The 24,630-nt window shown below is 46.9% G+C and overlaps 1 long non-coding RNA gene across 1 annotated transcript; it reads left to right on the forward strand.

Moving 5' to 3' along the window:
• Positions 1–11,235: 11,235 nt before the first annotated feature.
• LOC134730570 (uncharacterized) lies at positions 11,236–24,202 on the forward strand. The gene is made up of 2 exons (XR_010112378.1): positions 11,236–12,446; positions 23,720–24,202. It is a non-coding gene; the product is annotated as an uncharacterized LOC134730570 (long non-coding RNA).
• Positions 24,203–24,630: the final 428 nt, after the last annotated feature.

Raw genomic sequence — 24,630 nt, forward strand, 5'->3', positions numbered from 1 at the left:
AATTGTTTTAATTTATTTTTAAAATTGGCCGGGCACAGTGGCTCACGCCTGTAATCCCAGCACTTTGGGAGGCTGAGGTGGGTGGATCATAAGGTCAGGAGTTTAAGACCAGCCTGGCCAACATGGTGAAACCCCATCTCTACTAAAAAATACAAAAATTAGCTGGGCGTGGTGGCAGGCGCCTGTAGTCCCAGCTACTTGGGAGGCTGAGGCAGAAGACTTGCTTGAACCTGGGAGGTGGAGGTTGCAGTGAGCCAAGATCATGCCACTGCACCCCAGCCTGGGCGACAGAGTGAGACTCCATCTCAAAAAAAAAAAAATTGATACATATCAGATGTACATATTTTTTGGGTACATGTGACAATTTGATGCATTCATATAGTCAAATCAAGGCAATTGGGATATTTATCACCTTAAATCTTTATCTTAGACCAGGTGCAGTGGCTCATGCCTGTAATCCCAGCACTTTGGGAGGCTGAGGCGGGCGGCTCACTAGAGGTCAGGAGTTCAAGACCAGCCTAGCTAACATAGTGAAACCCCATCTCTACTAAAAATACAAAAAAAAAAAAAAAAATTGGCCGGGCACAGTGGTGCACACCTGTAATCCCAGCTACTCGGGAGGCTGAGGCAAGAGAATTGCTTGAACCCAGGAGGTGGAGGTTGCACTGAGCCTAGGTCATGCCACTGTACTCTAGCCAGGGGAACAGAGCGAGACTCTGTCTCAAAAATATATATATATATATTTTCTTTACCCTAGGAACATTTGAATTATTCTAGCTGATTTTGAAATATACAATCAATTAACATTATAGTAACCCTACTGATCTATCAGCACCACATCTTATTTCTTCTATCAGCTTAAAACGAAATTCATGTGAATTTTTCACTCCAGTTCATAATAAATTTCTGTTATGTTTGAAGTTTTAAACTCACATCAAGTAATGATGCTCCAGAAAGTAGTTCCCCACGTTCAACCTGTAGTTTTCTTGTGGCACATCAGGATGACCATAATTGTATTGTATATTTTGTTGCTCCTAAAAAGAGTATGGCAAGATTTTTGTCAATTGGAGGACAATGGTATCCATTATATTGCAGTTAGGATTAAATGAGATATAATGCAGGCATGTCATTTAGCACACAATACACTTTAATAAAAATAAATACTGGTTACTTTTCTCATTTGGTTCCTAATAGGTGCCATTCCATATAAAGTGAAGGATAATGGCTACAGCATTTTTTCTTAGACTTGGACAATGTTGAATGTACTACAGAAGCATACTTTAAGGTATGTGCATGGAGGCTGCTATAGGACATATAGGTACCCATTCATTTACAGTTTGTTGTTGTTGTTGTTGTTGTTTTGAGATGGAATCTCACTCTTGTTGTCTAGGCTGGAGTGCAATGGTGCAATCTCGGCTCACTGCAACCTCTGCCTCCCAGGTTCAAGCAATCCTCCTGCCTCAGTCTCCCAGGTAGCTGGGATTACAGGCATGTGCCACCACGCCCGGCTAATTTTTTTGTATTTTTCGTAGAGACGGGGTTTCACCAGGCTCGTCTCGAACTCCTGACCTCAGGTGATCCACCCACCTCAGCCTCCCAAAGTGCTGGGATTGCAGGTGTGAGTCACCGCGCCCGGCCTACAGTTTCGTTAATACTTATGCAGGTGTTAGTAGGCAGTCATGTGCTGTAATTGAAAAGTCCCAGATTTGAGTTAAGAGAACCTGATTCTAGCCCAGGATCTGCTACTCCTTTTTAATTTTTTAAAAATAATGTATACCTTGCCTATTAATAATTTTTAAGACCAGATACAGTGGCTCACACCTGTAATCGCAGCACTTTGGGAGGCTGAGACAAAAGGATTGCTTGAGCTCAGGAGTTCGAAACCAGCCTAGGTAACATAGAAGACCTCATCTCTATTAAAATAAAACTAAAAAAAAATTAGCCAGGCATGGTGGCACGCGACTATGGTCCCAGCTATTCAGAGGCTATGGTGGGAGGATCACTTGAGTCTGGGAGGTTGAGGCTGCAGTGAGCCATGACGGTGCTCCAGCCTGGGTGAATGAGATGCTGTTTCAAAAAAAAAAGAAAAGAAGAAAAACAACACAACCCAAACACCAAAAAGCAGAAAGAATTTTTAACTAGTCTTTGTTAAGCAACATTCTCAATACTATCAGGAAAAAGATCAAAGCCATTGAGAGGAAGGGAGAAGGTATTATAGCCAAAGCAAAATAGGCTGCCATAGCTGGTGCCTCGCTGAATTTCCTGAGTTGTTGAGCACAGGGTCAGTGAGCTTGGGGAAGTCATTGGACATTTCCCACCTGGCCTGGGTCCTCCCACCTCCACAGTGCAGTGGTTGGATGCCGCCTCCTGCAGTATTGACTAACTGGGCGAACGTGGGCAAATCCAACTTTCTGAACATACTCCCTTATCTGAAATGAGGACGGTGTGGAAGGTGAATGTGCTGCCAGTGAAAGCTCAGAGCTTGACACCAGGAAGCACTCAATTAATGCTGGCTTCCCCTACGAATTCTCAGAGTCTAATACAAATTCACTTGCGGTGTCATTCTGTCGTTCTGTTACCCTCTTCCAAAATGAGGAAGTGAGTGTTCTTGGACGAACAGGCTCCTTTGGATTTAAAATCACCACTCCAGAGCAAAGTGGTCTTTCCATCCTTAGCACAGCCCGTGGAGGAGGAAGGAGGATCACTGTGGAAATCGTCCTCACCTCCCACGCGGCTCCTGGGAACATGTCTCAAGAGCAGATGAGGGCCTTGATCTCAATGGCAGATCAGTTCACCCTACATTGTAAATGGCTCATATGCGTAGAGCAAACGGTGATGGGTGGAGGGCAGTGGAAGGGGCGTGGTGGGAAGTCCAGAGAGAAGTCCAGAAAAGAGAGGATGGAGAAATCCAAAAGCCACTGACTTCACAGTTTTACCTGGGCCAGCCCTGCCCTGGCCTAAGCCAGGGGGAGGAGCTGGTTGGCTTTCAGGGCCTCCTCATCGCGTCAGGAAGCCACGCCCCATTTGGGACATGGGACCACAGTGCACAGCTTGTGGGCTCAGGTGGAGCTGGGACCGGAGCTGCGGCCCTCACCGGGCAGCCTGAGTCCCATAGGGCGGGACAGCAGGGCGGGGGCTGTGGCACCAGCCGAGCTCCCGACCCTGCGCCACTTGAGACCCCAGATTTCCTCTGGCATGTAAGCCAAGTGGTCATTTGGATTCTGGAGGAGAGCCAGGTTGTTGTTTTGGGTGCTTATGTTTGTTTTGTTCGTTTGTTTTCTGTTCGTGGCAGCCTCATGGAGCATCTAGTTGCTCAGCTTGGTGCAGTGTGGAAAGCCCGGAGCTGCGGCTTTGCTGGAAAGCCAGATCCGGTTAGGATCTCTTCAGTAGCCTCTTTGCTGCGGTGGTTTCTGAGCAAGTACACCCGTGCTTGCTGCCTTCAGTCTGTGGCCGGGAAAGAAAGTGTCTTGACCACAGAATCAGTGGGCAGTTCCGAGGCATTCGCTGGATTGCTCTCCCAGCATCTCTCTAAAATACCGTGACCTTGGGAGCGGTTCTGAGTCCTGGGGTGGCCGAGTGGGCTTACATGCTTCTGCCTCTGGAGGCAGGGGATGGGGAACAAAGAGAAGATTCTCTGGGGACGGCTTTCCAGAGTGAGAGGCAATGTTTCCAGAGGTGTCACAGAGACAAAAATCCAGCCCTCTGACTAGATGGGCTTGCTGCAGACAAGGCAGTTCTGGAAACAAACAAACAAAAAACTTCAAACCGGTTAACAATGGGAAAATATTTTTGCAATGAAGAAAAAACAAGCCCCTACGAGAAGGCAGGTCCAGAAAAGATCGCTGCATGATTGTATTTTGGGTTTGAAATTTCAGCTGCTTCTATCTTCAAGCCAAAGGGAGACCCACCCCCAGCCTCGGCGGGCTCTCCCTGGTCTAGGGAGGGCCACACCAAAGGGGCCTCACCCCTTTTGGTGTGGGCTTTGTGCCAGCCACTGTCAGCATCCCAGCAAGTACAGCATTTGTTTCCTAGAACTATGTGTTTTGAAGGGGAGAAAGATTATATTCGGCACATTATGGGGCTTTGGATCCTGCGGGTGGAGGCTGGCTGTGCTGTGGGACGCCAAGTGCTGCCCACTGGAGCTGCAGGGGTGTGAAGGCAGCGCATGCACCGCCTGTGCTAGATGGAAAACAAAGTGTCTGCAAATACTAACAGATATGAAAGAAGGCTGCTCAGCGTGTGGAAACAGGGGTGGGTGCTGGAGCCATTGGAACCCTGTGGCTTTTAGGAATGTGGATGGCCAGTGCTTGCAGATGTTCACAGAGTGGAAACTGTGGATGGACCAAGAGGCCAGACTTCACAGCTTGGGTTGCCCCTGGGAGGGCAGGTGAGAATCAGGCAGCTCTTGGGTTTGAAGGCCCGGACCCTTGAAGGGCTGCTGTTAGTGTTTGTGTCTCTTCCTCAGTTAACACCTGGAAGCAGGACAAGGAAGGCTCAGAGGAGCTCCTTTGGTTAGGGGCAGGACTGTCATCTGATCTGTGGAAATGGGATCCACTTTCTGTTGGCCTATTAGGGCCTTTCTCTGTCACACATAATTTCAAGAAGAGGAGGGGAAATTGAAAAGTGGTAGCCTTGACTGTCAGCATCCTGCCCTAGTTTGGAAGTCAACAGTCTGTCCTTCTCCGGGAGTGGCCAGTACTGCTCTGGGGCTGCTTCCTGCACCCCACAAGCTGCAGAACTGCAAAGCCTCTCAGCCTCCCATGAGTCTGGTCTGATTATTTTTTTTGAGATCGTCTCGTTCTGTCGCCCAGGCTTGAGTGCAGTGGTGCTGTCTCAGCTCATTGCAACCTCCGCCTCCCAGGTTCAAGTGATTCTCGTGCCCCAGCCTCCCGAGTAGCTGAGATTACAGGTGCGCACCACCATGCCCGGCTAATTTTTTGTGTTTTTAGTATAGATGGGGTTTCACCACGTTGCCCAGGCTGGTCTTGAACTCCTGAGCTCAGACAATCCACCTGCCTTGGCCTCCCAAAGTGCTAGGATTACAGGCATGAGCCACCGCGCCCAGCCTGATTTTTCTTTCTTTTTTTTTTTTTTAAGTAGAAAATGTGAACAGCAGAATGAAATGCCACCCAGTTAACCCATTTATGCCAGAGGTTGCAAATTTTTTTTTTTTGTAAAAAATCAGAACTTAGCGATGACCTTGAGCAGTAGAGTATAAATAACTCCCATAAGCTTAGCATTCCGATAATGGAACACTAGGCATAAATGGGCTAATGACCTCTTTCCTTACTTGGGCTCTTTTTATGTAGCTTTTATGCTGCCATTTTTTTGTTGTTGTTGTTTGTTTGTTTGTTTGTTTTTGAGTCTTACTTTGTCACCCAAGCTGGAATGCAGTAGTGCAAACATGGCTTACTGCAGCCTCAACTTCCCAGGCACAAGAGATCTTCTCACTTCAGCCCCCTAAATAGCAGGACTACAGGGGCACACCACCACACCCGGCTAATTTTTTTTTTTTTTTTTGGTAGAGATGGGGATTTGCCATGTTGTCCAGGCTGTTCTCAAACTCTAGAGCTCAAGCGATTTGTCCACCTTAGCCTTCCAAAGTGCTGGGATTACAGGCGTGAGCCACCGCGCCTGGCCTCACGCTGCATTCATAAAGAGACTTTTACCACACGGAGTCTGATTGGAGGTTGCAATAGAGGTTTGAAAGCTAGGAGTAAATGTTTACGTTAAACATAGACTTATGTGGCTTAGATTCTTTTCCCAACATCCCATCCTCCTATCAAAATAAAATAAAACTTCTTCCCCAGCAAGTAGAAAGTTGATGAAAATCAAAAAAACCATATAGTTCATTCACTGTATTATTTTTCTAAATTGAATATTATTCTAAGCCTATCAACAGAATGCTATTGGGGAATATACAAGGGTTATATGTTATCTCCTATCCTTAATATTGCTGTTTCTTATGCAATAACACACACGTGGACACACACACACTCACATGTTCACACTCACACACAAATGATTTGGAAAGAATGTGAGGTTTAAGTGCTAAATTGTGTGGCCCAGAGGTACATGCCATAGATGTACAGAGAAAGGAGCAAATTGCATGGATTGGAGTGGTTGGGTGGGACTGGTAGGACCAGAGCCAGACTGAGGGATGGATAGGTTTGGGTGGGGAGTGGGAGGGTGAAAAGCTGAGCTACATGCCAGAGGTAGATCACAGAGAACCTGCTCTGCCTGGATGGAAGAGTGCACCAATCGGTGTGCTTCTGGTTGCAAGTAACAGTAAACCCTGACTTGCACCGAGATTATCACCAGAAATATCCCAGAACTAAAATATGAAGATAAGACAGTTTTCAGGGCCACAAAGAGGTGAAAAAAACCCGAGAAGATGGTAAGATAATCAGATTTCCACATCTGTGACAACCCTCCCCTCGTTCTACCTGGCAGCAAGTGTGTGGAAAATTTCCCCCCAACTCACTGTTTCTACACTGGTGTAAGTAAGATCAAGGTCAACAAACAGCTCCCCTACCATCTTGGGTTCCCCGGCAGGAGATCCGTTCCTTCCTTAACCCACAGGAAGCATAAAAGGAGAAATATCTCTGAGAACAGGCAGAGACAAAGGGAGGAGGCAGGACTACCATCCCCACCCTGGAAATTCTGTTCTGTAACTCAACCAAAGGAGGCACCAAGTCAGAGTGACTATTCAGCAGTACGACACTGTAGGGGGTTCAGCTCACAGGTCCCCTGGGCACAAACTCCTAGCCAGGAAGGGCAGCATACTGATCAGTTACTAGAGTCAAAGTGAACCTGGGCTTTAAGGTGCCACCCAGAGCCGAAAAGGGGGCAGTGGCCTAGCAGTGAATAACTTCTAAGCAAATATATTCAATAAAAACCCAAACAAGCTAGAGAAGACTGGAATACATAATGTTTTGATGCAAAGACAGACGTACATCCAGAAGAAACAACGGCAAACAGGGAACAACAATCCTCCCAAATGGACAAACCAAGGAACCAGTAACTGACCCCAACAGGATGGTGATATGTGAGCTCTCTGACCAATAAGTCAAATAGTAGTTTTAAGGAAACTCAGTGATCTCCAAGATAATACAGAAAAGCAATTCAGAAATTCATCAGAGAAATTTAACAAAGAGATTGAAATAACAACAACAAACAAAATCAAACAAATATTGGAACTAAGAAATACATTTGCTGAATTAAAATATTCATTAGAGGCTCTCAACAGCAGAATGGATCAAGTTGAGCCAAGAATCAGTGAGCTAAAGACAGGTTATTTGAAAACACACAATTGGAGGACAAAACAGAATAAAAAGCAATCAAGAGGCCGGGTGCAGTGGCTCATGCCTGTAATCCTAGCAATTTGGGAGGCCAAGGTGGGCAGATCACCTGAGGTCAGGAGTTCGAGACCATCCTGTCTAACATGGTAAAACCCTGTCTCTACTAAAAATGCAAAAAAAATTAGCTGGGCATGGTGGCACGCGCCTGTAGTTCCATTTACTCCGGAGGCTGAGGCAGAAGAATCGCTTGAACCCAGGACGCAGAGGTTGCAGTGAGCCGAGATCATGCCACTGCACTCCGGCCTGGGTGACAGAGTGAGACTCTGTCTCAAAAAAAAGAAAAAAAGAAAAAAAAGACTCCAGGGTATTTGGGCAGACAGCTCCTGTCATCTGTCTCCTCTGCCTTCTGCATTATCTCCACTCTCTTCCAAAGTGCAGATTCCTCTCTTTCCTAATTAAAGAGTATGCTTGATAGCTTTTCCCACACCTTGCCCATCATTTCCTCTCTCCTTTTTTTTTTTTTTTTGGAGACAGGTCTCACTCTGTTACTCAGTCTGGAGTGCAGCGGCGTGATCTTGGCTCATCACAACCTCCGCCTCCTGGGTTCAAGCAATTCTCCTACCTCAGCCTCCCGAGTAGCTGGGACTACAGGTGTGCACCACCGTGCCTGGCTAATTTTCGTATTTTTAGTACAGATGGGGTGTCACCATGTTGGTTGGGCTGGTCTTGAACTCCTGACCTCAGGTGATCCACCTGCCTCGGCCTCCCAAAGTGCTGGGATTACAGGTGTGAGCCACTGGACCCGGCCTATGGTGCTGTGTCCTTACAGTTCTAGAGACAGCCTCTGGTTCAGAGGAGAAAGAAGGGTCTTGTTCTACAGTTTCTCAATCTTGTTCTATGAGCTACTTCTTTGAGAAACAGCTCGAGCTACAGGTGTGTGTCTGTAAGCTGTTGAGACGGGCAGCTGCATGAACAGAAAGGGTGTGGGCCACTCAGATAAGGGTGACTATGAGATAAAGAAATGACAGGTCTTGGGGCTGAGTGTGGTGGCTCATACCTGTAATCCCAGCACTTTGGGAGGCCAAGGTGGGGAGGATCACTTGAGCCTAGGAGTTCGAGACCAGCCTAGGAGTTCAAAACATAGTGTGACCCCCATCTCTACAAATTTTTTTTTTAAATTAGCTGGCATGGTGGCACAAGCTTACAATTCAGCTACTAGTGAAGATGAGGGGGAAAGATTGCTTGAGCCGGGGAGATACAGGCTGCCATGAGCCAAGATCGCATCAGTGCACTCCAGCGTGGGAGACAAAGTGAGACTGTCTCAAAAAGAAAAAAAAAAAGAAGAAAACGAAAGAAAGAAAGAAAAGAAAAGAAAAGAAAAAAGAAGAAAATAAAGGAAAGACAGAAAGAAAAGAAAAAAAGAAGATAAAGGAAAGAAAGAAAGAGAGAAAGGAAAGGAAAGGGACGGGGAGGGGAGAGGAGGGGAGGGGAGGAAAGAAAAAAGAAAAGAAAAGGACAGACAGCCACAATATGACTGAGAGAGGGTAGATTTTGACCAGATGTCTGAGCTAGGAAAAACCGTGAGGAGAGGAGACAATAAACTCCAAACCCAGTTTAAGATGGAAGTCTGGCTGGGTGCGGTGGCTCACGCCTATAATCCCAGCAGTTTGGGAGGTCGAGGTGGGCAGATAACCTGAGGTCAGGAGTTCGAGACCAGCCTGACTAACATGGAGAAGCCCTGTCTCTACTGAAAATGCAAAATTAGCCAGGCATGGTGGTGCGTACCTGTAATCCCAGCTACTCGGGAGGCTGAGGCAGAAGAATCACTTGAACCTGGGAGGCAGAGGCTGCGGTAATCAAAGATTGTGCCATTGCACTCTAGCCTGGGCAACAAAAGCAAAACTCCGTCTCAAAAAATAAATAAATAAATAAATAAATAAAAAGGAAGTCTTGAGAATAATCTGCTCATTTAAAGAAAAAAGAAAAAGGGAGGGGGTGGACTTTAGTTCCATATGTGTTGTGGCCTGGCTGTGAATGTGCTATGGGTTTCCACAATAAAGGCCTGGCCAAGGACTCATCATGCCCCAAATCCTAGATGAGAAACTTTCATAAGTCAGAGGGCCTGGCCCTTCTGACTCTCAGATTCTGAAAATTAGTTTTTACCTTGATTTGGACAAGAAGATTTATTGGGTGGGGAGTTTTCCTACAAATTTGAAAACTTCTAAAAGCCATTTGAATTTTACATTAATATTGAAATATGGGAAACTGGCCTTTGTAAAGATGTTTTTCACTTCTTTTTTTTTTTTTTTTTTTCCCGAGACAGAGTCTTGCTCTGTCACTCAGGCTGGAGTGCAGTGGTGTGATCTTGGCTCACTGCAACCTCTGCCTCCTGGGTTTAAGCAATTCTCCTGCCTCAGCCTCCAGAGTAGCTGGGATTAGAGGTGTGTGTCACCATGCCTGGCTAATTTTTTGTTTTGTATTTTTAGTAGACAGGATTTCACCATGTTGGCCTGGCTGGTCTTGAACTCCTGACCTCATGATCCACCCACCTTGGCCTCCCAAAATGCTAGGATTACAGGCATGAGCCACCATGCCCGGCCTTGTTTTTCACTTCTACAAAAAGCATTGATAGAAAGGATGCATACTTTCATGATTTAAACTTCCTATGAATGTCTCATGTAATTAATATCATTGCTTCAAAGATGAGTTGTGAATTTCTTATGGAAATTAAATAACTTTACCTGTTTTGGATGAGAAATTTCATTCATTTTAGTGTTAGCCTACCATAATGATAGCCAGAGGATTCTGTTCCTTTATTGTGAAAAAAAGGTCTAAACTTTATATTAATAAGTTACTTTAGTTTAGAATAAACATTTTTTCCACTTGCAAAAACATCCAATATTGCCGTTTCACTTTTTGTCAAATGTATATGTATGTACTTATTTTTCTTTTTTTAAAAAGTTTGAGACAGGGTCTCACTCTGTCACCCAGGCTGGAGTACAGTGGCTCGACCTCAGCTCACTACAACCTCTGCCTCCTGGGCTCAATCAATCTTCCCACATCAGCCTCGTAGGTAGGTGGGACTACAGATGCACGCCACCACATCCACTTAATTTTTGTATTTTTTGTAGAGATGGGGTCTCACCGTGTTGCTCAGGCTGGTCTCAAACTTCTGGGCTCAAGCCATCTGCCTGCCTTGGCCTCCCAAGTGCTAGGATTACAGACATGAACCACCATGCCATGCCCTTATTTTTCAAAGTCAATCAAATTATTAAGTTAAAAAAAACCACTTCCCCTATACCCACTTCCCCTATACCCATTTCCGGACCACTTCCCCTATACCCACTTCCCCAATTTCTCCTTTGCTAGTGTCAGTTATGTTCTTTTAACTGATTATTTTGGTATTTACCTGGATAAATTTAATTAACAAGCTTGTATTGCTTTATATCAGTTTAAAACATTAGTTATTTTCTTCTATGAAAGTTGAAGATTTAGTTCTTCATTCTCCACATATTTTCACTTCTGTCCTCTTGCCTGTCATCCCCAGTTATGTTTTAACTTTTATTACTTTTTGTTAGACACGGAGTCTCCCTATGCTGCCCAGAGCGGATTTGAACTCCAGGGTTCAAGCCATCCTTCTGCCTCAGTCTCCCGGGTAGCTTGGAGTTTTCACATCAATTTCCATTATTTGTGTCAGTGTGACTATCTGTGTTCAGAGCCAATCTTGTAATATTGCAACTACTTTTTTCTTTTGTGCTTAGCTATTAAGTTTCCCCCAAATTAACAACTGTCCTTTTTTTAAAAAAATTGCCTACTTTTCTGTCTGCTGTGGCTAATTCAATTCCAAACTTTCTGCTCATTGTCTGGGTCCTGTCCCAATAGGTTCATTTTCATCACATATCCTCCCAGTTTGGTCTCCATGCAGACCCTCCGAGCTCGTTGCTCCCACGCTGCTGTCCAGCAATCATCTGGCAGGCCCCTTTTCCCGTCACACGGGGATTCTCTTCATCTCTCCACCATCAAGTCTCCAGTTCCTTGACTTATTTTTCATCTCCTTGTCATTTTACTCTGGGAGATTTCCAATTTTACCTTGAACTTTTCATTTCTATTATATTTTTAATTTCCAATAGATCTTTCTTCGTTCTCTTGAATGCTGCTTTAAAAAAACTCATTGTGGGCCGGGCGCGGTGGCTCACGCCTGTCATCCCAGCACTTTGGGAGGTTGAGGTGGGCGGATCACGAGGTCAGGAGATCGAGACCATCCCTGGCCAACATGGTGAAACCCCATCTCTACTAAAAATAAAAAAATTAGCCTGGCGTGGTGGCGCGTGCCTGTAATCCCAGCTACTCCGGAGGCTGAGGCAGGAGAATCACTTGAACCTGGGAGGCGGAGGTTGCAGTGAGCTGAGATCACGCCACAGCACTCCAGCCTGGCGACAGAGCGAGACTCCGTCTCAAAACAAAACAAAACAAAAAACCAAACCAAAACAAAAAACCTCATTGCATTCTTCTTTAATGAATACACTCTCTTTTCTCTATATTGCTGTCATCTGGCTTTAAAAACATGCTGTCCTGACTTGGTTTTGAGTCTCTAGCTAGAAACAGGTCAGTTTCCCTTATTAATACTCGAGGGGGTTCTGGAAGTTATCTTTTCTCTGCAGTGTCCCATTTCCCCAAGTTGCTTTTCCCCCTTCCTTGGGTCTCCTTGATATTAGAGACTTCGGTGGTATGCTGCTGCATTCTTTAGGGTGTAAACATTCACACCACCCTCCCCACTGACTCTCGGGTCCTCCCCCGCAGCTGTGCCCCTGGTCCCTAGTGCAGAGACCTTCTCCCTTCCCCTCTCCTGAAAATACATCTGTCCCCAGGCTTGTGCCGCAGTGGGAAAGGGCCCGTCCAGGAGTCGGGGAGGGATCCTGGAATTTAAAAGCATCTTTAACAGCTCCTCCTCAAAAACCCAGTCACACTTCCTTCCCCGCTAGTGAGAGATGCCAGCCTGCTGGCAGCCCCCGCTCGCTCTTGGCAGCTCCTCGGCCTCTACGCCCACTCTGGCCGTGCTTGAGGAGCCTTCAGCCTACCGCTGCACTGTGGGACCTCTTCCAGGGATGGCCGAGACTGGAGCCGGCTCCCTCGGCTTGCGGGGAGGTATGGAGAGACAGACAGGGGCGGTAACCGGGGCTGCGCGCGGCGCTTGCGGGCCAGAGCGAGTTCTGGGTGGGCTTGGGCTCGGCCGGCCCCGCCGGCCCGGGCAGTGAGGAGCTTAGCACTTGGGCCAGCAACGGCTGTGCTCCATTTCTTGCCAGGCCTTAGCTGCTTCCCCATGGGGCAGGACTCGGGACCTGCAGCCCACCATGCCTGAGCCCCCAGCCCCAACCCCGCCCTAACCCCGCCCTGGGCTCCTGCGCAGCCGGAGTCTCCTGAGCCTCCCGGACGAGCGCCGCCCCCTACTTCACAGCACAGGGTCCCATTGACCACCCAAAGGACTAAACAGTGCGGGTCCACGGGCGGGACTGACAGACAACTCCACCTGGGGCCCCAGTGGGATATCTACCAGGTGAAACCAGCTGGGCTCACTGAGTGTGGTGGGGACTTGGAGAATCTTTATGTCTAGCTAAGGGGTTGTAAATGCACCAATCAGCACTCTGTATCTAGCTCAAGGTTTGTAAACACACCAATCAACACCCTCTATCTAGCTCGGGGTTTGTGGATGCACCAATCGGCATTCTGTATCTAGCTAATCTGGTGGGGGCCTGGAGAACCTTTATATCTAGCTAAGGGATTGTGAATACACCAATCAGCACTCTGTATGTAGCCGAAGGTTTGTAAATGCACCAATCAGCACCCTGCGTCTAGCTCAAGGTTTGTAAATGCACCAATCGGCGCTCTGTGTCTAGCTGATCTGGTGGGGACTTGGAGAACCTTTATATCTAGCTAAGGGATTGTGAATACACCAATCGGCACTCTGTATGTAGCCGAAGGTTTGTAAATGCACCAATCAGCACCCTGCGTCTAGCTCAAGGTTTGTAAATGCGCCAATCGGCGTTCTGTGTCTACCTGATCTGGTGGGGACTTGGAGAACCTTTATGTCTAGCTAAGGGATTGTGAATGCACCAATCGGCACTCTGTATCTAGCTCAAAGTTTGTAAATGCACCAATCAGCACTCTGTGTCTAGCTCAGGGTTTGTAAATACACCAATTAACACTCTGCATCTAGTTAATCTAGTGGGGACGTGGAGAACTTTTGTATCTAGCTCAGGGATTGTAAACGCACCAATCAGCACCCTGTCAAAACGGACCAATCAGCGCTCTGTAAAACAGACCAATCGGCTCTCTGTAAAATGGACCAATCAGCAGGATGTGGGTGGGGCCAGATAAGAGAATAAAAGCAGGGTGCCCGAGGTAGCCCCGGTAATTCGATTAGCTTGTTTCGTATGGGGTGATGAGTTTGTTTTTTTTTTGTTTGTTTGTTTTTTTCTTTTTTTAAATAAGGTTCAGAGTGCTAGTTGTGAGTTCTAGCGGTTTTTTGCGAAAGTGTGTGGGGTTTTTTTCGAACCTATTGTGGGCTATGAGCTCTTCGAAAAGAGCAAGGAACTTCAGATACGGTACTTTAAGTATTGTAGCATTAACTGTGAAAGTCTGCGGCTATTATTCTTGAGCTAGTGAGACAGCAAACTCTAGGCAACACTGTGTTTAACAGCTGTAACACTCATTGTACAACTCAAAACACTGTTAACAGTCTGCAACTTCTTTCTTGAAATTAGTGTAGACCAAGAACCCGCTAATTCTGGACACACTAGTTCTCAGGGTTACCAGGTGCTGCGTCTTTACGAGAGGTTGAGGCTTTTTGGCTGCTAGCTTTTCTCTTCTATCTAGCATTCGGCTTTTCTCAGGTTAGTTACTTGCCCTACCACTAACGTTTGTCTTGTACGTTTTTCCGCAGTTTTCTCTTAAGCTGTCTATTGTGGGTGGTTTTGGTAATTCAGGAGAGAAAATGAGGTGTGTGCATTCGTTACCTATTTTTCCCCTGAACTACAGTTGAGTGGTGTGTTACTTATCTTTCCTCTTAACTACATAGTAATTTGTAGTTCGGGCTACAGGACTCTGAAAACATGACTAGAAATCTTATTTCATTGGTGTATGCTCTTAAAAAAAATTCAAAAAAACTAAATGTCTTAATTCTTTCATGTCTATATTGTCAAAATCTTGTCAGGCCAAGGAAGGTAAAGGAGAAAGTAGTATTCAGTCATCCATAGCTTTTCCTATTCAATCTCTCTCTCATTGATAAAGCTTTAAAGGTCGTACAGGTCCTCACTTCATGACAATGATAAAAGGAATCACGAGAGGGCAGGTTTACTTGGTGAGCAGAAGGATTGGAAGCATTTTCTCTTGACATTGTTTGGAATTGCCAGCCCATGATAATAAAAAGCAGAGTTTTGATCAATCGGTTGATTTTGAGACAGGTTCTCACTCTGTCACCCAGAACAGAGTGCAGTGGTGAGATCTCGACTCACTGCAGCCTCAGCCTCACAGGCTCAACCGATCCTCCCAGCTCAGCCTCCCGAGTAGCTGGGACTATAGGCATGTGCTACTTATCCCCGGATAATTTTTTTTAATGTTTTGTAGAGACGGGGTCTCTCTATGTTACCCAGGGTGGTCTCCAACACCTGGGCTCAAGTAATCCTCCTGCCTTGGCCTTCCAAAGTGTTGGGATTACAGGCATGAGCCACTGCGCCTGGCTCGGTTTATTACTGTTTTTTAAATCTGCTTTGTCTGCATCTGTCTGGTGGTTTTAGTTGAGGATCTTGGGACAAACAGGCTCATAGCAATGATAGGGAGATTTTAGATTTTAGGCAGAAAATGGAAAGTTTCTGGGGTTTCAGAAATTTTCAAACTTCAGAAACTGTAATGGTTGTTTGTAGCTCTTTATATTATTCCATCTTATTCCATCTTTATAAAATTCCATATGTGGAAATAATGTGTGTTCTCGTATTTAACTCCATCCAGTCATGCATTTAGTGCATATTCATTGAGGACCAATTACGTGCCAGTGTTGCTGAACAGGGGAAGGACGCAACGCTATTAAGACTTCCCAGCCGGGCGCAGTGGTGCATGCCTGTAATCCCAGCACTTTGGGAGGCCAAGGCGGGTGGATCAGTTGAGGTCAGGAGTTCGAGACCAGCCTGACCAACATGGTGAAACCCCATCTCTACTAAATACAAAAAATTAGCCGAGTGTGGTGGACATGCCTGTAATCCCAGCTACCTGGGAGGCTGAGGCAGGAGAATCTCTTGAACCCGGGAGGCAGAGGTTGCAGTGAGCTGAGATTGTGCTATTGCACTCCAGCCTGGGCAATAAGAGCGAAACACTGTCCAAAGAAAAAAAAGCCGGGCGCGGTGGCTCATGCCTGTAATCCCAGCACTTTGGGAGGCCGAGGCGGGCAGATCATAAGGTCAGGAGATCGAGACCATCCTGGCTAACACGGTGAAAACCCGTCTCTACTAAAAATACAAAAAAAAAAAATACTAGCTGGGCGTGATGGCAGGCGCCTGTAGTCCCAGCTCTTAGGGAGGCTGAGGCAGGAGAATGGCGTCAACCCGGGAGGCGGAGCTTGCAGTCAGCCGAGATTGTGCCACTGCACTCCAGCCTGGGCGACACAGTGAGACTCCGTCTCAAAAAAAAAAAAGAAAAAAAAGAAAAAAGACTTCCCCTGGGGAGTGTCTGTAATCTAGCTAGAGAGATATCTTTTTATTTATTTATTTATTTATTTTTGAGAGGGAGTCTAACTCTGTCACCCAGGCTGGAGTGCAATGGCACGATCTGGGCTTACTGCAACCTCCGCCTCCCGGGTGCAAGCAATTCTCCTGCCTCAGCCTCCCCAGTATCTGGGTTCACAGGCACATGCCAGCATGCCCTGTTAATTTTTGTATTTTCAGTAGAGAGACAGGTTTCTCCGTGTTGGCCAGGCAGGTCTCGAACTCCTTCCTGACCTCAAGTGATCCACCCCCCTCGGCCTCCCAAAGTGATGGGATTACAGGCATGAGACACCATGTCCGGCCGAGAGACATCTTCTTAAAAACTGCAATACAGGGACAGCGTGATGAGAGGTACAGCAGAAGTTTTCTTGACTAGGAGCTACAAAAGAAGCCCAAAGGAGGATGGAACTGATCTTGCCTGGGGGCATCAGGGAAGCCTTCGGTTGGAGAGGACATCAGATAGCACAACAGCTCATGCAGAGAGTGGGGAAATGAAATCATTCAGTGTGTCTGAAGAGTAGGATGTGTGGTGGGGAAGGGGCCTTTGAAGGGATCTGAAGATGATTCTTCAGGCAAGGAATTTTCAAAATCCACTCCACAGCAGGAATAACCTCCTAAGACTCCCTGGAGATCCTGACTCAGCCCTTCTTGGGCCCTCGGAATCTCTGTTTTTTTTAAAGCTCCCAGATGTATCAATCAGACTTAGAAATCACTGCTCTGGGCAGTACGATTCCACTTTAGGAATTTAAGTAGGGGAGAACATAATCAGATTGGCATTTTAGCAATATCCCTTCAACCAAAATGTGGAAATTGGACTGAGAGAATAGAGGCAGGGATGCCCCATGGGAAGCTTGTGAGAAAGTGGGGACAGGAGCAAAGGCCATGGGAGCTGGGGTGGAAAGGATAAGACCCGACAGCACACGGCGGTTGTGTAGCTGTGGAGAGGGGAGCAGAGTCGTCACATGGCGCCCAGGTTTCGACTGGGACAGTAACTGGGTAGGCAGTGGTCAAGATGGGAAATCAACGGAGAGTCAGAACTGGAGACAAAATGAGATCCTTTGGGAAACAATGAGTCTGAGCGATCAGCAGGCCGATGTGGGAATGGATGTGAAGATTTGAGGTCCCCCTTACGGGGGTGCTACTGGACATCATAGGAATAAGTGAGTCACCCAGACAGAGGGTGAAGAGTCAGAAGGGAAGACAACGACGCTGTCAACCTTCAAGGTAGGTAGGACCGTGAGCATGGGGGTGGGTGGGAGAAGGTGGTAGGGTCAGAAAACTGGCAAGGAGGAGAGTCGGGAGGAAAAGGAAAACACAGTGTCCCCAAACTGGGGAGGAGGACAGCCTTAAAGAAGAAGGGTGTGGTCACCCGGGCCCACTGCCCTTCCTGAAAGCCACCTCCCACCCTGCACGGCACCTCCTGGGAGCAGGCAGCTGCAGCCCCGAGGGAAAGGCGAGGGGAGCAAAACTGAGGATCTCCCTCAATTATTTTTAATCTCTTTGCAGATTTCGTCAGTGCTCAGCAGCATTTTCTCCCAGAAACAAAAGCAGGAGGGTGCTGGGGGCCTGGGTGTGGCTCCGGGAGCCCTAATTGCTGAGTGAGACACTCCTCCGTCCTCTGGTGTCCTGGAGAACAAGTTGGGGGAGCCGCCCGCCCCACCCTGCAGGAAGAGGCCAACTCAGAGCTGTGCATTACTTTGTACATTTCTTTGATTTTTCTTCTTATTTTTTGAAGCATATGCAGTGCTCAGAGATCATTTTAGACACTGCAAGAAGACAAAGATACCTAAAGAGGAAAAATGAGTTTTTCTCCCTCGTTCTGGGCTCTCCACTGCTTATATTTTGAGTTTAAAGGAGACATTATACACACATTAAAGAGATTCATGGAGGCCCTTATTACTGGGTGAAATATATTCTGTAAGCTAGCCGTCCCCAGCCTTTTTGGCACCAGGAAGCGGTTTGGTGGAAGGCAGTTTTTCCATGGATGGGAGGGTGGGGATGGTTTCAGGATGAAACCACCACCTCAGATCATCAGGCATTAGTTAGACTCTCATAAGGAGCACGCAACCTAGATCCCTCACACGCGCAGTTCACAATAGGGCTTGTGCTCCTATGAGACTCATGCCACCGCTGTTGTGACAGGAGGTGGAGCTCCGGCGGTAGTGCTTGTTCACCCTACGCTTACCTCCTGCTGTGCGGCCCAGTTCCTAACAGGCCACACAGATACTGGTCAACGGCCGGGGGCTGCGGACCCCTGCTGTAAGCCTTTTCTTCTTCAGCCAGCAAGATTTAGTGTTGTTCATCCGAAGAGCTCAATTCTTATTATGGACACAAATGAATTGATCTAACCAGCAGCCCTGGGAAGTGAGAAAGACTAATTACCCTAGGTTGTAGTTATTTCTTGGATGGATGGCTTTGGATGGATAGCCAGGTGCTGTGAGTACATTCATTCACTATTCATTCAGCAGATATTTTTATTGACTGCCTACTCGGTACAAATTAGTGTGGATGAAACTATGCCCTGCCCACAGGAACATGTCCAGCTGGGGAGCAAGATGGAACATGCATGCAAAGGTTTAGAAACACTGCAAACAAGGCTACCTGCCGTCATTCCTGGCCAAAGGAAACAGAACGGAAGAGCCTCTGTTCCCCAGAAGTGGTCACTTAGGGTTGCCCTGATCTGGGAAGGTTCTGTGCGGAGGTGGCCTCGTGAGGTGTGCTGTGGCACATAGACCTGTCACCAGTGGAGGGTGTCCAGGTTCTTGGCATCTTGAACAAAGAATTGGACAAAACGCACAAAAGCAAGGAAGAAATGAAGGGGGTTTATTGAAAATGAAAGTACACTCAGGCCGGGCGCTGTGGCTCATGCCTGTAATCCCAGCACTTTGGGAGGCTGAGGCGGGCGGATCACAAGATCAGAAGATCGAGACCATCCTGGCTAACACGGTGAAACCCTGTCTCTACTAAAAATACAAAAAAAAAAAAAAAATTAGCCGGGCGTGGTGGCGGGTGCCTGTAGTCCCAGCTACTCGGGAGGCTGAGGCAGGAGAATGGTGTGAACCCAAGAGGCAGAGCTTGCAGTGAGCTGAGATTGTGCCACTGCACTCCAGCCTGGGTGACACAGCAAGACTCCATCTCAAAAAAAAAAAAAAAGAAAGTACACTCGACATCGTGGGAGCAGGCCTGAGCATAGGGGCTCAAAGGCCCCGTTACAGAATTTCTGGGAGTTTAAATACCCTGTAGAGGACTTGGGGTATGCCCTATGTAAATGAAGAGGTTGAAGTAATGTTCCAAAGTCATTTACTAGGGAGAGGATATTTTCTGTCATAGCGGAAGTGTGAATTGGCCTTATGTTCCCTGCCTCCAGACCCTATTTTCCTGCCTCAGACCTTGGTCACTCGCTGGCTCTCCGTGTCCTTTTCAGACCTCCAATATCTATTCCTAAATAACAGAGTTGTTAGAAAGTGCTTGGCAAGTGTAACTGAAGTTGCCTTTCTCTGTCCAACCCCCAACTCTGCTCTCCAGCCCCCAGCCCCATACCACTTCTCACGGGGGTCACAGCTGCCTGATTCCCGGTGGGCCGCCCTCATGAGCTGTCTCATTGTAAAGTCTGCCTCCTGGTACATAGTGAGGACTTTGTAAATGTTTGTTGAATGAGGAAATGAAGAGCCTTCTAGACAGAGAGTAGAGAGTGTGGGGCTAGCATGCGCTTGTAGTGTTCAGATGAAAGGGAGTCAGCCTGTTGGGTTGGAGTCAGGTGTGTGTGGGAGGATTGTGGAAAGATAGCCAGGGTCCTGTCTGTCCACACACGAGGCTGAGAATTGGGACTTTGTCCTGTTGGTACCAGAGAGTCACAGAATGTTCTGGAGCAGGGGATTGACAGGGCAATGTGGGGGGAAGGTCAGCTTGCGCCGCTGTGTAGGGTGGACTGGACTGGGTTAGATGAGAGGAGGAGAGGCCAATTAGGACTGTCCCAGTAGTGCAGGGGAGATGACACTGCCGCTCCCAAAGCAAAAGATGCAGGTTAAAAAAATGTGTCTATTTTCCATTAAAGAATATTTTAGCCACTGGCTGGGCACGGTGACACACGTCTGTAATCCTAGAAATTTGGGAGGCCGAGGCGGGTGGATCACTTGAGGCCAGGAGTTTGAGACCAGCCTGGCCAACATGACGAAACCCCGTCTCTACTAAAAATACAAAAATTAGCCGGGCGTGGTGGTGGGTGCCTGTAATCCCAGCTAATTGGGAGGCTGAGGCAGGAGAATTGCTTGAACCTTCGAGGCGGAGGTTTCAGTGAGCCGATATTGTGCCATTGCACTCCAGCCTGGGTGACAAGAGCGATACTCTGTCTCAAAAACTATATATAAAATAAAAATAAAAACAAAAAATAAAAAAATATTTTAGCCACTGATAGGGCAATGATATGTAAAATTTATTTTTTTGTTAGTTTTTCTTTCTTTTGAGACAGGATCTTGCTCTGTTGCCCAGGCTGAAGTGTAGTGGCACCATCACGGCTCACTGCAGCCTCAATTGTGTGATCCTTCCACCTTAGCCTCCTAAGTAGATGGGATCACAGGCATGCACCACCATGTCCAGCTAACTTTTTAATTATTTATAGAGACAAGGTCTCACTATATTGGCCAGGCTGGTCTCCAACTTCTGGTCTTAAGCAATCCTCCTGCCTTGGCCTCCCAAAGTGTTGGGATTACAAGTATGAGCCACCACACCCGGCTACCACATATAATTTTAAAACCCACATGAGTTTCATTTAGGCCATAGTAGAATGGCCTCATATTCTGAACAGGAACTGATCTGAAACTGACCTTTCACTCCTAAGGATGCCTTTCTTATAAATTCGGCCTTCTCTCCCCCTGTGAGTGGAATTCTCTCTGGAAATCAGATGGCAATGAAAGACTGGGAGCCCTTATCTTTTGTGTTATTGATTTGGTTTTGTTTACTCTGACTCCCAGGAGAGACTCCCAGCAGGGATTCCTCGGGAGGGCTCACATATGTGCATGTGTATGTGTGTGTTGTGTGTCTGCACAGGTGTGTGACTTTTTCTAGATCTCCTCCAGATGTTTTTTTGTTGTTGTTTTTTTTTTTTTGAGACGGAGTCTCCCTCTGTTGGCTAGGCTGGAGTGTAGTGGTACGATCTTCGCTCACTGTAACCTCCGCCTCCCGGGTTCAAGTGATTCTCCTGCCTCAGTCTCCTGAGTAGCTGGGATTACAGGTGTGCACCACCACACCCGGCTAATTTTTGTATTTTTAGTAGAGGCGGGGTTTCACCATGTTGGTCAGGCTGGTCTTGAACTCTTGACCTTGTGATCCGCCCACCTCGGCCTCTCAAAGTGCTGGGATTACAGGCATGAGCCACTGCGCCCGGCAGCTCTTCCAGAACTTATCTGGAGCTAAACATTGTCCAGTTGCTGCTGACCCTAATCTCTGTTAAGAGAGTCTTGGTTCTCCACCCGCAGTGCTCCACTTGACCAGCTTCAACTAGTCTTAAAAAAAAAAAAAAGCAAGATTGAGTTTCTTGGCGCTCAGTAAGCCAGGGCTTGAAAAATACCACAGCTTCACGCTTCCCCAAGACTGGGGACAGGACGGGTTTCAACAAACCTCTTGGCCTACAGGCAAAGAGCTCATGGCAAAAATGACTGTTTAAATAAAGCTTGGGTGGGCCAGCTTTTTAATTTTTTCCAGGATGACTTAATTTGGCAATGATGATTGTGCATGTTGGCAAACAGACGGGAGAATGAAAAAATGCACGGTAAAGGTGTTCTGTAGGAGGGAGAGGAGAGAAGGTCTGGGAGAGAGAAAGGGCATCTGAGGACAGCAGCAGCAGCAGCAGCAGAAGGAGAAAGGAAAAGATGAGAACACCCGAGGAGGGTGGGTGAGAGGTGTATGGAACAGGAAAGAAAAGATTTGCCTTAAGTGAAACTTTGACTCTTTGCTTGCCTCCTTTTTTTTTTTTTTTTTTTTTTTTGAGATGGAGTTGTGCTTTGTCACCAAGGCTGGAGTGCAGTGGCGCGATCTCGGCTCACTGCAACCTCCACCTCGTGGGTTCATGCAATTCTCCTGCCTCAGCCTCCCGAGTAGCCAGGATTACAGGCATGCGCCACCACGCCCGGCTAATTTTTGTATTTTTAGTAGAGACAGTGTTTCACCATGTTGGCCAGGCTGGTCTTGAACTGACCTCAAGTAACCCACCCACCTCAGCCTCCCAAAGTGCTGGTATTACAGGTGTTAGCCACCGCGCCCAGCCAACTTGGACTCTTCATAGCTAGACCAGCATGTATTTTAAATGTGTTTTAAAATGTATATAGAAGAGATCCATCATGTGGCAGTAATGCCACCCAATTCTTGTTTTCAGTATTAGGATATCTTGGAATGGATGTGGATCAAAATTTTGCATTTCTGAAACATTATTCTCCCTTTTTTGTTTTTGACACTGAGTCTTGCTCTGTCACCAGGCTGGAGTGCAATGGCACAATCTCAGTCACTGCAACCTCCGCCTCCTGGGTTCAAGTGATTCTCCTGCCTTAGCCTCCCGAGCAGCTGGGGTTACAGGTGCATGCCTGTAACAGGTGTTACACCTGGCTAATATTTGTATTTTTAGCACAGACAGGGTTTCACCATGTTGGCCAGGCTGGTCTCGAACTCCTGACCTTAAATGATCTGCCTCAGCCTCCCAAAGTGCTGTGAATACAGGCATGAGCCACCGTGCCTGGCTGAAACATTATTCTCAATAGCTGAAAAGTAGAAACAACTCAGATGTCCATCAGCTAATAAGTGGATGTGGGTATGCAAACAACAGATTATTATTCAGCCTTAAAAATGAGTAAGTTCTTTTGCAACATGCAACAATATAGCTGAATCTTGAAAACATTATGCTGAGTGAAAGAAGCCAGCCACAAAAGATGACATATTGTATGATTCTCTTTTTAAGAAATGTCCAGAATGGGCAAATCCATAGGTACAGAGGACAAATTGGTGGTTGCCAGGGACTAGAGGGAAGAGGGAATGGGAAGTGACTGCTAAAGGGTTTAGGGTTTCCCTTTGGGGTGATGGAAATGTTCTGGAATTACACAGTGATGATAGTTGTACACCTGTGTCTGTACCTAAAAATCACTGAACTGTACACTTTAAAAGGGTAAATTTTATGTTTGTGACTACTATCTCAACTTTTAAAAAATGTTGTGTTTGTGTGACTATACTTTTCAACTTTGGCCCTACTCATTTTGTTTGTATTTATTTATTTATTTCTTCCTAGAAATAGTATTACGGTCACATGATTCAAAATTCAATATATAAAAGGATATAAAGTGAAAATTCTTTCTCCCATCCTCGTCATTCCCCAGCTACTCAAACAGTAAGCAATATTACCAGTTTCTTGTGTGACTTTCACAGATTTTGTGCACACAAGCAAATAAGTACAAACAAATATTCTTCCCTTGCTCTTTTTTAAATAAATAGTGACATTCACATGGTTCTGTACCTTGCTTATTTCACTAGCCAACACATTTGGTTGAAACCTTGTTCATATCAGTGCATGTAGATCTCTGCCATTTGTCCAAACATATGCCTTTGGATTACATGTGTCATTTGTTTAATTGGCCCACTCTTCTTCTTCTTTCTTTTTTTTTTTTTTTTTTTCTTTCGAGACAGGATCTCTCTCTGTCGGCTAGGCTGGAGTGTAGTGGTGTGATCATCATGGCTCACTGTGGCATCAAACTCCTACTATGGACAGGAGACAGGGAAATACTGGGTAGAAGAGGACAGTTCCCCAGCAAAGGCCCCACCCTCAAGCCTGGATACCCATGGCCCTAAATGGGAACAGGCATTTCTGTTTTTGCACCCCAAAAGTTGACTTTTGGCCCACATGCTCCCTATCCTGTACCCATATAAACCCCAAATTCCAGGCTCCAGAGAGAGACAAGGAGATGAGGAGACAAGCAGACGAACAGCGGAACAATGCAGCAGAGAAAGAGAGAAGAGAAGGAACGTCTGAACGTCGAGAGGAGTTCGGCTGCTGGACGGCCAAACTCCAGGGGAAGATCATCTTCCCACTCCATTCCCCCTCCAGCTCCCCATCCATCCCACTGAGAGCCACTTCCACCACTCAATAAAAGCCCCACATTTATCCTTCAAGTCCATGTGTGATCCAATTCTTCTGGGATGCTAAACAAGAACCTGGAATACAGAAAGCTGTCACACTGGCCCTCTGCCCTTGCAGAAAGGCAGAGGGGCCCTGAGCTGGTTGATACTTAAGCTGTCTGTGGATGGCAGAACTAAAAGAGCATTGGGACACTGGGGTTGCAGGCACCCCCCCACCCCCAGACACTACTGCAGGGCTGGAGCCCAAAGTGCTCGCTGTGGCTCATGCCCCTGCCCATCTGCATGCTTCCCTCCTGCAAGAAGTTTGAGCTTGCAGTGGGCGGTCAAACAGAGAGCCGCACCCCTGTCACATCCCCTGTGAGGGGGGCCAGGGGACTCTCCCGTTTACCTCCCAGGCTCAGGTGATCCTCCTACCTCAGACTCTCAAGTGGCTGGGACCACTGGCACATGCCACAATGCCT

This window comes from Pan paniscus, chromosome 5, assembly GCF_029289425.2.
Source record: "Pan paniscus chromosome 5, NHGRI_mPanPan1-v2.0_pri, whole genome shotgun sequence".
Taxonomy (NCBI): Eukaryota; Metazoa; Chordata; class Mammalia; order Primates; family Hominidae; genus Pan; species Pan paniscus.